Raw genomic sequence first — 14,031 nt, 5'->3', positions numbered from 1 at the left:
GAAACTAGAAAATTAAAGAGTGCACACCAGAAGACAACACAGATTTAGGCCTGAAAAGTGTTGATCTATATCATTATATTCATTTTTGAAAATAATCTTACATGACTCAAAGTATTCTCTAATAGCTAGAAAAACCTAGATATATTTCTGCAAAGTTTCTTTACAAAATTTCTTGCGATCCTTTTTTCTATTAGTCTTGGTATCCATTTATATATCATGGATGCATACAAGCTTCAGACATTCCTGAGAAAAGTTTGTTACAAACTGCAATGTTCTCCAAGAAATAGTTACAAGTCCTTTTCAGTATCAACAGTCTCTTCAGTTTGTTGCTCCGTTGCAACATCTTCTAAATGTTCTGGAACTTCTTCTTTTGTTTGGCATATTTGTCCTTCCACTCCTGGAACACGTCATCACTCAGCCAAGAGAAACTAGTAATCTTCTTCATCATCCCTTCTAACCTTTCCCAAGTGACCCTTAACTACCCAATCTCTATTTCTATGAAACCATAATGTGACTTTACCTTTTTGCACTCCTCAATTGTCTTAACAAATAAGGACGTGTCATCAGTATTGATGATTTCATTGACCCTTTGGGACATGTTGTGAGCCAGCTCTTCCACCCATGTCTTCTCCTCTTTTAACTGAGTCAAACCAACAAAACCCCCAAGAAGCAACTCATACTTGTGATCAGAATATTCTTTCCTATATAATTGGGCTTTTCTCTTCACACTTGCCCTTTCTTCTGAGAGTATATTCATTTATTTTATGAATTCACAAATGGATCTAAGACTGTCATTCACCTCTACATCTACATGAGATGAATACATAACCTCTAGCTCTTTTCCCCTAGGCATCCACTTATTTAGAATCAGTTCCAAAGTGGTCTCATCTTCTCTTAATTCAATCAAAATATTAAGAATCCTCTTCATACAAATATGTACGACAGAAGCCCTAACTGAATCAAGAAATTTCAAAATTGTGGCCTTTACCTTTTCCTCATATTTACTTGCAAATAGGGCTTGAGCCTATTTCAACCTCTCCAATTCATGATGAATAGTCTCAGCTGGTTGAAAACTAGAAGGCATAGGAGAAGGGGGAAATTCTATGATAGGACTGGTAGGTGGAGATTGTTGGAAAATGAACACTCCAATGAGAAATTGTATGTGATTGAAGGTTTTGTCATTGATGGAAACCTTGAAATCATATGATACCAGCAAGACAAATATACTGGCACCGGCAATGACAAACTCTACACCGGCACATAGAACACTGGTAGTGAAAGGAAGGATACCGGCACCCCGACCAACAGGAATTTTGTTTATAATGTATTTTGTAATTAATTGTAAAATCATTGTAAGCCAACATGGCGAGTTGTAATATGACTCATATATGTAGAGATCATTGTAGAACATTTTGTAACAAGGAGATAGGTGAAATTATTCAGACCTAATATGCGAATTATAGGTTACGGGTTTATGTATGTAGCAGAGCTTAAACCGGTACTAGATCTAGCATAGCAGATGCTAATCTGAAGTAGTACAAGACATTGGATTAATATAATCCATTTTTGTAAGTTAGTGTGACTTATTTTGTATTTGAGCAGTTAGCTCTAGGCACTTGGCGTTCCTGCATGTGCAGGCCCCTATTGTAAGAGTAATATTCCCTTATCGGCTAGTAAGTGAATATTGTGGGTCACAAATCCCATCGAGGTTTTTCCCACACTGGGTTTCCTCGTTAAAATATTGTGTTATGGTGTGCTTCTCATGTGGTTGTTGTTATTCTTGTTTACTACATTATTTCTGGTTTACCAGTACACAGTATTGATATGCTTTTCATTTTTTAAATCAAGTAAATTTATTAACCGATTAGATACTGATTCACCCCGGCCCCCCCCTCTCAGTATCTTTGGGAATTCTAACAATTGGTATCAAAGCTTGGTCCTCTATTTTTAGAAGCCTAACAACTTAAGGAAGATCTTGTCATTGGTAGAGATGGAAAACTTGAAGAAACAATTGGAAACAACTCTTTCAAACTATGATGCAAAAAAGCTGAAAAATATCAAACTTGAAGATGATCTAAAGGCTGCTTAGGATATTATTCAAGAACTTCAAGAAAATCTTACCATTGCAAGAAATAAGAGAAGAGAACTTTGTGAAAAGATGCATAATGAGAATAATGAAAAGGAAACTCTTAATGACCTGGTAAACAAACTAAGACAGGAAAGCAGTACAACAAAGATTGAGATGCAGGATACGACTATGAGATTTTGGAAAGAAATTGAAGATAGAAAGAAAAATGAAGATGACTTGACTAGGAGACTGAATGATGCTACAAATGAAAACCTTAGACTCAGTCATGAAAATGATATGTTGAAGACAGATCTTATGCACACACAAAATGATAGAACTGAACTTGTGAGATAGAAAGGAATCTTGGAGAATGAATTGGCTACTACAAATCAACACAAGGAGAAATTCAAGAAAAGCTCAGAAGGACTTGACGACATGCTGTAGAATCAAAAACCAAGTGGTGATACAAATGGCCTTGGCTTTGAAATCGGTGAAAGCTCTAGTACTACAAACAATCATGATCATCGCAAACCGGTAAGGAAACCTACTACTTACAAATTTAATGGCTGCAAAAAAGTATGGCTTTTTAGAGCTTGGTCATAACTCCCTCTCCCATTGCCACAAAAAATCTTAAAATTAGGGCTTTTCAGAGCTTGGTCCTCTATTTTCTGACCCTTCTAGAGGTAAGTTTGCTATCTCTATCCCTAATCTAGTTTTGTATCATAATATAAATAGTATGTCAAACTCCTTGGTAGGCAAATTTTTGGGACCACATCCTAATATTGAAGTTGTTAGGGCCTATGTCAAACGGAAATGGGCCCTTAAGGGAAATGTTGAAATTTTGGCCTCACCTAAAGGTCTTCTATCTTTTTCTTTTTCATGCGAAGAGGACAAACTCACCATTCTTTGTGGGAGTCCCTGGTTAGTTAGAAAGATAGCCTTGGTTCTTCATAAATGGCAACTGAATCTAAATATGAATGACTCTCACTTGACACAAGTTCTAGTTTGGGTTAAGCTACCAGGCTTGCCTTTGGAATATTGGGTAGAAAGCATCTTCTCTAGAATCATAAACTCCTTTGGTGAATTTCTTTCTATAGACCCAGTAACAACTTCAAAAAGGTGACTCGCACATGCTAGGTTCTGCGTTGGGATAGCCCATGATGCAGACATGCCAGAATAGATAGATTTAGTATCAAAGTTGGGAACATGGAAGCAACATATTGAACATGAATCTATTCCCTTTGCCTGCTTCCACTGCAAAAAAGCAAGTCACTAGCTGAAGTCTTGCCCCACCAAACCTAAGGCAGATTCCAGGCAACCTAAGCCCCATTCTGAGAACCAAAGGGTGCCTGAAAAAATGGTATGGCAAGTTAAAAACTCAGAGAATAAATTAAAAAGCTCAAATTGTTTTAATCCCTTGGGGGAGAAGAAGGAAGAGCCCTTAGCCTCTATCTCTAGTCCTGCAACCCAGGAAGCTCTGAGAAATGATTCACCCATTGTTAACCTTCTGGTTACTTCTCAAATAGGGGAACTACAAGATCAGACTGACCACCCAAATGACATAGCTGAAGTAGTGGTTGATACTTGTGAAGGAAAGGAATCGCAAGAGAAAAATTACCAACCAGAGGAAGGAGAGATCCCCATCACCCAAGAAGAAAAGATAGATTCCTCACTACTCATGCCTAGTCTTATAATACAAGAAGCCCAAAAATGTGCAATTTTGGGTCTAAACCTCTTAGACTCAGACTGGAATTCAAAATCAGTTAATAGTGATTTAAATGACTCAAATGCTTCTAGAACCCCTAATTGGGGAAACGAAGAAGAAATTTCCAAGATCCTTAGCAACCTGAAAGTGGCTCCTAAGGTAGATGTTGAGTGGAAAATACCAAAGCACATGAATAAGAAAGGACCTACTCCCTCAACTTCTCTTCTAAGGAAATCTAGTAGAATAGTTCAAGTGAATGTCAGGTACACTTCCTCTTCCCCAGGCCAACCCTCAAATCATATAGTCAGAAATAAGGAGGCCAACAAGAACATTGCAGATGGAACCTAGAGGACTCTTAAGGAGTTGGGAATTGGTAAGTAACTATGAAGATTATTTCTTGGAATATTAGGGGACTTAATAATCCCCATAAGCATGATATTATGAGGAACATGACAAGGGACAGTAAACTTGATATCTTCCTAATTCAAGAAACAAAAATGAGTAAAGAAAAAGTTGAATCATTGACATTTTTTTAAAATGGTAATATTAGTGGTGGTAGTTCTGAAGGTGCTTCAGGAGGCATAGCTACCATTTGGAATCTCAGTTCTATCAAAGGGCATGTTATAATCTAGGACAACAATTTCTCTTGTATCAAATTTGAGCACTTAAAAGATGGCACTTCATGGGTTCTCACCAACATTTATGCTCCCAACACTTTGAAGGCTAGAAATTCCTTCTAGAAAAAACTTATTCAAGCTAGGGACAACTTCAGAAATCTTAGTTGGCTAGTTATGGGAGACTTTAATACCCCTTTGAGAGAGGAGGAAAAATATGGAGGAAGCCCTCCTCAGCTGGAAAGTAGGTTGGCCCTAATGGATTTCATTAACTCTCAGGCTCTTAATGAATTGGAAATACAGGGATGCAATTACACTTGGACTAATAGGATAACTGGTAATGATCTTATCCAAGTTCATCTTTATAGGGCTCTCATCTCTGATGACTGGTATAGCCATTATTTTTGTTCCCTATCGGCCCACATTTGGGTTGGATCAGATCATTTTCCCATCACCTTCATTGCTGACTCCATCAATAGAAGGAGAAACTTCCCTTTTAGATTTGAAAAAATGTGGATGCTCCACCCTGACATCAAAAGTAATATCCAGAAATGGTGGAGCATTCAAGTTGAGGGAACTGCTATGTATAGAGTTGTCAAGAAGCTTAAAATTGTAAATGATAATATAAGACTCTAGAATAAATCTAGCTTTGGGAACATTTTTTGAAGCCAAAAGAAAAGTCCAGGAAGACCTCAAAGAAATCCAAACTCAAATCTAGAAAGATGGTTTCAGTACGGTGTCCATTGCTGATGAAAATGAGACTCTTAAAAAATACCATGATATCATTGCCAAAGAGGAAACCTTTTGGAAGTAGAGATCAAGATGCATCTAGCTTAAGGAAGGAGATAGGAACAAAAGATTCTTTCACATGTCTATGATCAAACAAAAAGTGGTTAATAGGGTCACCAAACTCATGGTGGATAGCACAGAGATTATCAAGGAGGATGAAATCAGGCATGAAGCTAAAAGGTTTTTTTCGGATCTGCTTAAGAGGGATCAGAGGTTGGATGTTGAAGCTCAATTTTCTTTTCTTCATAACATCCCTTGTCTCATTGATGATCATAAGAACACCTCCCTTTCATCCATTCTTTCTAACTAGGAAATTAAAAATGTTGTCTTCTCCTTTGATGGCAACAAAGCACCTAGCTCGGATGGTTTTCCCATGTTCTTTTTTCAGGATTTCTAGGACATTGTCAGGAAAGATGTTTCCAATGGGGTTAAGGAATTTTTTGGGGCTAGGAAACTCTTGAAAGAAATAAATGGTAATTTTCTAGCTCTCATTCCCAAAACTCAAGGCACTGACTCTATGGACAAATTCGAACCTATCAGCCTTTGCAATTCCTTTTATAAGATCATCTCTAAGGTTCTTACCTCCAGATTGTTGTCTGTCCTTCCTGCTCTTATTAACCACTAGCAAAATGGTTTTGTCCCTGGTCATCAAATTCTTGTCTCTATCATTACTATCCATGAAAAAATCCACTCTCTTGTTAAAGCTAAGAAGCAGGGCCTCATCCTCAAGCTTGATCTCTCCAAAGCCTATGATAGGGTTGACTGGTCTTTTCTCTTGAAGGTTCTCATGTCTTTTGGGTTTTCCTCCAGAGGGATCTCATATCCTAGCTTATTACCTCTACCTCCTTTTCTATCCTTATCAATGGTTCCCCTTCCACTTTCTTCCAAGCTTCTAGAGGTCTAAGGCAAGAGGATCCTATTTCCCCTATCCTCTTTATTATAATGGCGGAATGTTTTGGAAGAAGTATGAATAATATGGTTTTGCAAGGATCCTTTAAGGGTCTCTACCCTTCCTTAGTAGATCTTGTTTGTTCTCATCAGTAATTTGTTGATGATACTATCATCATGGGGGAATCAAGTATCTCTAAAGCTAAAATCTTGAAGAATACTCTTTGTAAGTTCGCCTCTGCTTCTGGTCAGTTAATTAATTGGACAAAAAGTGAAGTTTTTTTCATCAATTCCCCTGAGAGAAGGAAATATAAAATCAGTAGAATCCTGGACTGTAAGATTGCTGATCTTCCTGCTATCTACCTTGGTCTCCCAATGGGCATTGCTCCTCCAGATTCCTTCTGGAGCTCTCTAGTGGACAAATTCCAGAAAAAGTTAGCTGGCTGGAAAGCTCCAACTTCTCAAAGCTTCTCTTCAAAGTATTCTGATTTATGCTCTTAGCCTTTTCAGAATTCATGTTAAGTATACTGATGCAATTGAGAAAATTCAACAAAGGTTCCTTTGGTTTGGGGTTGAGGATAAGAAAAGAATGTCCTTGGTGGCTTGGGACCAAGTTTGTAAACCGAAGAGCTATGGAGGTTTAGGCTTGAGGAGGATTCATACCCTAAATGAACCTCTTCTGTCCAAACAAGTCTGGAGAATGTTTCATGTTGATACCAAATGGTTCAAAATTTGGTGAAGTAAGTACTCTCTCCAGTCCTCCTCTCTTTCTTCTTTTATCAATTTGGATCTTAGCATTAATGGATCCCATATATGGAATCATGCCTCAAAATGTAAAGAAAGTATAGCCAAAGGAGTGATCTAGAAAGTTAGTAATGGTAGGAAAGTTAAATTCTAGGAGGATCCTTGGCTCTTTGACAAACCTTTGATAGAAATAAATGAATGTGCCCCTCATGCTCCCTCTTGTATAAGAAATTTTGGCTCCTCAGTTGATGAGTAATGGGCTAGTAACAAATGGCAGAATATTGAAAGTATCCATCCAAGCCTTTCTAAGCTCAAGATCCACTTGTCTGCAGTATGGTTGAACAAAGAGGATGACTCCCTAATTTGGAAACATGATCCCAAAGGTTCCCTTACTATTTCCTCTATGTAAGGTGTTCTTTCCCCTATTCATTTAGGTAATCCCAATTGGTCTAAAGTCTAGATTAAAGGCCTTACCCCCAAGATCAATTTCTTCTTCTATACCATCCTCCATAATAAAATCTGGACCCTTGACAACCTTAAAAGCAGAGGTTTTTCTTTCCCTAATAGATGAGCCTTGTGCCTTTAGGAAGAAGAGTCTGTGGACCACCTTGCCATCCATTGCTCCTTCTCAGCCTCAGTTTGGGAAAGATTTCTTAAGAGTTTCAGTATAGCCTGGGTGTTTCCTAATACCATTAGTGATATGTTCTCCTCTTGGAATATTAAATGGACTAACTCTTTTTTGAGATCTTTGTGGCAGCTTTCTCTTCTCCACATCCTGTGGGGCAATGGAAAGAAAGAAATAATCAAATCTTTAGGGATGTCTCCCTCAATCAGGATATTGTGTTCCAGAAAAAGCTGAAGCAATGGCAGCTCTTCAAGGTATCCTCCTAGCTAAAAAATGGAATTGCACCTACCTTTGGATTGAAGGGGACTCAAATAATATTATAAATTATCTTAAGGGAATTTCAAAACCTTCATGGTTGATCAACAACATTATCATCTCTAAAATAAACCTTATTAGCACCTGTAAAAAAAGCTATATTTCCCACATTTACGAGGAGGCCAATGGCTTTGCTAACTAGGCTGCCAATGCAGTGGTTAACAAAGATGAAATAACCACATGGATGGGAGAACAAGGACTCCCCGAAGATGTCAGACAAATAATATGTAATGAGCGATATAGAAGTACTCCAAATATTCTTGATGGATAGGATAATCATGAAAAGAACTAACTTGAGTACTTCAAGTTATTATAATAATGAGGGAGTCATTCATTACAATACCAATGTCATCAGTTACCACGCTTTCTGGGTAACTTTGATAGTTCAGAAAAGCTCGCCAGTTAATTTGCTCAGCAAGTTTCAAAAGTTGGCTTTGAACAAAGACAACATGGTTGGTAATAGGAGGCGATATGAACCAAGTAGCTATAAAGAATGGAAACAAAAGGAGGAGGTTTGGGGTATTCTACAGAAGGGTGGTTTCTTGAAATTCATGGAGAGACTCCATGGTTGAGATGGCATGGTCACCTATTTTTTCTACAAAAATTGGAAGAAGGGCATGCTGAAAATGGGAGACCAAATGGTTGAAATTGATGAAGATTTAATTGCTCAAGCCACGGGCCTCACCAGAGAAGGGTGAAACTTCTATAGAGATAGGAAGCTCAGTAGGGAAGCCATTGAAAGATACCCAAACATAGAGAAAGAGAAAAAATACCTGGTAAAGTTGAGCAAAACCTACTACCCCCCTAGGGTTTTTGCCAAACCCTGGCAGGAGGTTCTCTTTGTTTTAATGTGTTATATCACTCTAGATGGTAGGTTCACAAAAGTTTATGGTTATCACTTTGTTCTATTGAACCACTTTAGGCACAATGATATGGTTAACCTCCCTTATTTTCTTCTTTGTTCGATGAATGCATCCCTTAAATCCTACAAAGAGAACCCACTGGGTGATACTACTATGCATCAAGGCCTAATGGTCCTAATATATGACCATCTCAAGGCCAATAAAATAGCTTGGATGTAGCCCTCTATGGATCCTGAGGATGAGGGGTTTAATTCTACCTTCTCAGAGGAAGAGGAGTTTGATAGCGACCCTTCAACTGACACTGAGGATAGCATGGATGTCTCAGAGTATGAAAGCGGTAAAAAGAGGAAATACACCAAAACTAGACCTTCATCCTCTAAGGGCAAAAAGCCTAAAGGCAAACCCCTGATAAGAATTTTTTCAGAAGAGGATGACTCAGATGATTCTAAGGAGGAGAACCCTCAAGGGTTTCTAAAGAAGAAAATAAAAGTTCATACCCAGACCAAGAAAAAGCACAAGAAGAAAGAGGAGATTGTCAAGGAACTAGAAGTCCACAAGTAGGTAAGGGCCCTGGAAGCTGATCAGAACCTGGAAAAGGAGACCATGGAAGAGACTCTTAGGGATGTAGACACTACTACCACTTAGATTACCCCTAAAGAGGAACATGTAACCCCTGGAAAAGTTGTCCCCCCCTCTAGCCCTCCCCCCAAGGGTCTGTAAGGTTTCATGGAAACTATGGAGTGGCTTATTAATGGTTACAAGAAAGTTGTGGATGAAAATAGAAAACTCTGCAATAGAGTCTTGATTCTGGAAACCATTAATACTGGGGAAGGGAAGACCATGGCCAACTACATTAAGGACTTGAAAAGCACCATCGTTGAAGCCGAAAACATAAGAGATGCTTTCAACCCCAGGTTTGAAAAAATTGAGGAGTTACTGGATAGGAAAAATCTTGCTGACACTAACGACCAAACTCTCTCAGATATTGTCAGCAAAATTGGTAAAATTGAGGAGTTTCCGAAGAATATTATTGAACAGAGCCTAAGCATTCCAATGATTTCAGCTAACAACACCCACACTCTCATCAACAAACTGGATGAAGAAAAGGAATTCCTTGACATTGATCCGGAAACTAAAGGAACAGGGGAAGTTCAAGGCCCCAGAACCCATACTAGAGGCAAAAAGAAGGATAAGAAACCCAACAAGGATTTGGAAGACCTTAAAGCTATCGAGGCAACTTATGACAAGCTGGTGATAAAGGCAGAGGGCCTATTGAAGAAAATAACTGTGTAGTGCCTTCTGTGTTTCTTTGCTGTTTTTTTGTTTTGTTGTCCTTTCGATTCACTGGCCTTTTGGCTAGTCTTTTTGTATGTGGTTCTTAAGCACTGAAATTTTTGGTTCCTTATCTTAATCTCCTATGTTAAAGGTTTTGGGTCCTGAAAACCTTCTTTTTTAATTAATCAGAACAAGTATGGTCATAGAGAAAATTAGTGTAGATCTAGAAATTATTAGAAAACCAACACATTCACCGGTCAATATTCTAAATGCAACAAAGTTGATCATAATTCAGAAAATTGCAGAATGAATGTAAGATGCTATGTTTATGGAAGATTTGGACATGTATCTAATCAATGTAGAACACATACCAGCATAGGATATGGGAAAGCTATTCAGAAAAACAATGTGACTTGTTATGCTTGTAACAAAATTGGACATATTGCAAAATTTTGTAGAAGCAAGCCCTCACTGGCAAATAACAAAGGTCCTAGTTTGAAAGGTAAAGAAAAAGTTGAAGAGGTAAAGAAAGAATTCTGAAAACAATGGATCAAAAAGTCAGATCAAAATGTTAATGGGAATACTCCTCCACCGGTAGAACAAAGTAACACTCCATGGGTAGGAGATTCTTCATCTAACTAAAGAAAATTCTTTTGGGGGTTTAGCAACTAAATGAAAAGCATGTTATTATTCCCTCGTTGATGGTGAGGAGTTGAAATTACTTCTATACTAGCAAATGAGTTAAGTTGTGACTTAATCGGTAAGCATTAAATGTGGTAGTTGGCAAAAACAACATTATCAAGAAAGTGTTTTGGCTCCTTTTTCATTTACCGAGCATTCAAATCTTCGAGAGTATGAAAATTCCTGAGTGAAGGTATTCCAAGTGAAGAAGTGAAGCAATCCATCAAATCATTCATCCTTAAGGCAGATTGAGGTATTTATAGCTATGGCATCTTCATCCACTCTTGAATTTATTGCAAACCCTACTGTTGTTGAAGTTGTTAAGTGACCTAGACCCATTTTCCAACTAGTTCTTGAAATTGCTAAGAAAGATGATAGCATAGGTGTATTCTCTCAAATCCCTAAAGGAGTAGTATATGCTAAAGACCCTAGAATGTATATACATTGTCTTATTGATGAACTAGGTGATGATGAAATTAAAAATATGTATAAGATTGTAATCTATGATGAATTCGAAAATGGCAAATCTGAACATAAGATAGTAGAAACCCTAGGTTTCACTGAAGTTCTTAGTATCCTCGATTTCCCCAAGGATATCATTAGGATTGTGTTAAGCAGAGTACATGGTGAATTTTTCTTGTTAGACTCTATTTATAAAATCACAAAAGAAGCAGTAAAAGCAGTAACAGGGTTACCCTCCACCAGCAATAGACTTGACAAAACTAAGAAGGTCTCAAATGACTTAGTGACAAACCTAACCGGTGCAACATTTGATAAGAGATCTCTAAGGGTAAATGATGTAAAGGATATAAATATCAGATTTATCAGTATGATCTTAGGTTATAAGGATACACATGCAAATAGGTTAAACTCAGTTTCTAGCCTATGTATTAAGAGTGCCTATGATATGGTAAATGATAATGCAAGGATAGACATATGTGAATGGCTTAAAGATGAGTTAATAGACAATCTAGGAAAGATCAAAAGAGACAAGAAAGGAACACAACCAAATAAGTACCTAGTATTGGTGCTAGAGATTTTGGATTTGATATACTGGTAGGAAAACAACTATTAGAACTATTGAACAATATGGGAGAAAATAGGGAGAAAAATATAAATGAGCATTTTCAAGCACTAAAGGCTCGAATGAAAACTAGAGTAAGGCTATCACAAGCTATTGTGGATAAGTATCAAAAGGAAATTTGTTTTATGATCAAGAAAGATGAAATTTGGATGGAGGCAATTATCCCTAGAACCATCTGCATAACTAAAATGGGCTATGAGACATATGATAACATCATAGAAACTTATGCAAAAGCCCTCCTTGAAGCTCCTAAGGAACCGAAAGAGAAAGTATTTGGCAGTGCAGAAATAATTAAGAGCACAATACAATCAAGGAAAAGGGTTAAGAAGGTTGAAGCAATCATAAGGAAAGGAACCCTGCAGGTAAAGGCTATCAAGGAATATGTGCTAAAACAAAATGGTATAACTGAAAGTGAGTTGGAAGCACTTCAACCAGAAACTCACCTTTCACTAGTTGGAACTTCTTCAGAAAGTGACATACCTGTTGTATTCAAGAGAGTTGAGAGGAAAAGAAAACCTTCACTGGGACCTTCTCCTACACCAAAAAGGACAAGACAAAAGAAATAGGTAGTAAGGGCTCCGACAAAAAAGATGAATCCTAAGAAGAAGGTGAAACAAACTATTACTCTTATTGACAAACTTCTTAGCGAAATAACTAAGGATGGTAAGCTGAAGAATATCAATAAATTGTACAATACACTATTAGCTGATGATAAGGAAAGTATAGAGAACAATGTAACCTTACACTGAGACATATACAAGAAATTCTTATTGGAAGTTGTTGATGAAATTCCAAATAGCCTATATAGAAGATTAGAAGCTAGAAGATTATCTATTATTGAACTAGATAAAAAGATTAAGACTGAAAAATTACTGGCAGTGCATCCACATAACTCACCTGATGAAATAGACAAATTAATCAGTGAGGCTGACCGGATAGTATTTCTACTACTCATTGACATGTAGCACTAATGGCTGGTAGAGTAAATGAAGTTTTTGAGGAAATTGCTGATGGATGGGATATTTTCTTTGTGGAGAAAGAAAAAGAGGAAGAATTACTCAGACCTAAAACTATCAAAGTATATCAAAAAGACAGAGATAAGGGTAAAGGTAAAGATGGTGGACCACCAAGTTTAAAAATAACTGACAATATGCCCCCACCTCCTTCAGATACTCCACCTATAGATATCACTAAAAATCAACCAACCACTGAGAGTATGGAGACTTCGATAGAAGACACAAACCTTGAATCAGAGATTTTATATACAGTAAATGTAGATACTCAGGAAGTTAATGTTGTGGTTGACAGAGAGACCACTAAGGATAAGGAGAAAGATGTGACTACTGAGTCACTGGCTGCAGAGGTTGAGTTAAATATAGAAAAACATACACAAGAAGAGCAACCGGTAGAGGATACCACTAAGAAACTAGTAGATACAACATATAAAACATTTGAAGAACTGGCTAAGGAAAGTCCAGAGGTACAGACCAGGATTACGTCTGAGAAACTGGCAACTGAAAACTCAGAGAAACCATCTGAGACACAGTTAGAGAAAACCAAACAGGTACAGGTTGAAGCACAGGTACAGATAGAGATAGTGCCACCGACCCAAACTAAAAATCCTAAAATTTTGTTTGTGGAAATGCAAACTCAAACTGACCTACCAAAGGTCGAACCAAGCAAGGAAATAACCACCACCGGTAGCATGGCTATTGTAAAAACTATTAGACAAACATCTGGTACAGCTATGATAGAATTCATACCTACTAATGTAAGTGAGGTCTTATTAGATTCAATAAATAAGATCACCAAATGCAATGCACAAGCCTATAAGGCTATTGATGATACAATACCAATTCTTAAACTGATTGCACCAAAGTGCACAATTGATGATAAGGATTCTTTGGGAAAACTAGACACATTGTCTAAGTTTATCACCGACAACCTAGTAACTATTGATCAAATAAATGAGGATACATTTAAGAAAAGGATGATAAAGGAAAAAGAGAAATTCCTTGAGGATATTGTAAAGAAGAACAAGGAGAAAATGGATATACTTTTATTGGAACTTGGAGAAATAATTCTTGACTTCAAGAAACTGTACCATAACACTTGTAAAACAAATATTTTGATAAAGGATCTTGACAAAGAGATCAATAAAGCACAAGACAAGATAAATAATATTGCTGACAATCTGATAGGTGAATCAGATTCATTTTTGGAGCTAGAGAAGAAAATTGTAGAGCAAGAAGAGAAAATCAAGAAACTAGAGAATGACAAACAGTGAATAAAGGACAAGGCAAAGGACTTGAAATGCTGACTTAGTCCAAGACTAGAGTATCTTATTATTTTGAGAAAAGAAATATCTGAGGCTCTGGTT

The sequence above is a fragment of the Cryptomeria japonica genome, chromosome 3 (genome assembly GCF_030272615.1).
Source record: "Cryptomeria japonica chromosome 3, Sugi_1.0, whole genome shotgun sequence".
Classification (NCBI taxonomy): domain Eukaryota; kingdom Viridiplantae; phylum Streptophyta; class Pinopsida; order Cupressales; family Cupressaceae; genus Cryptomeria; species Cryptomeria japonica.
The sequence above is the reverse complement of the archived record's forward strand: the minus strand, read 5'-3'. Positions refer to the sequence as shown.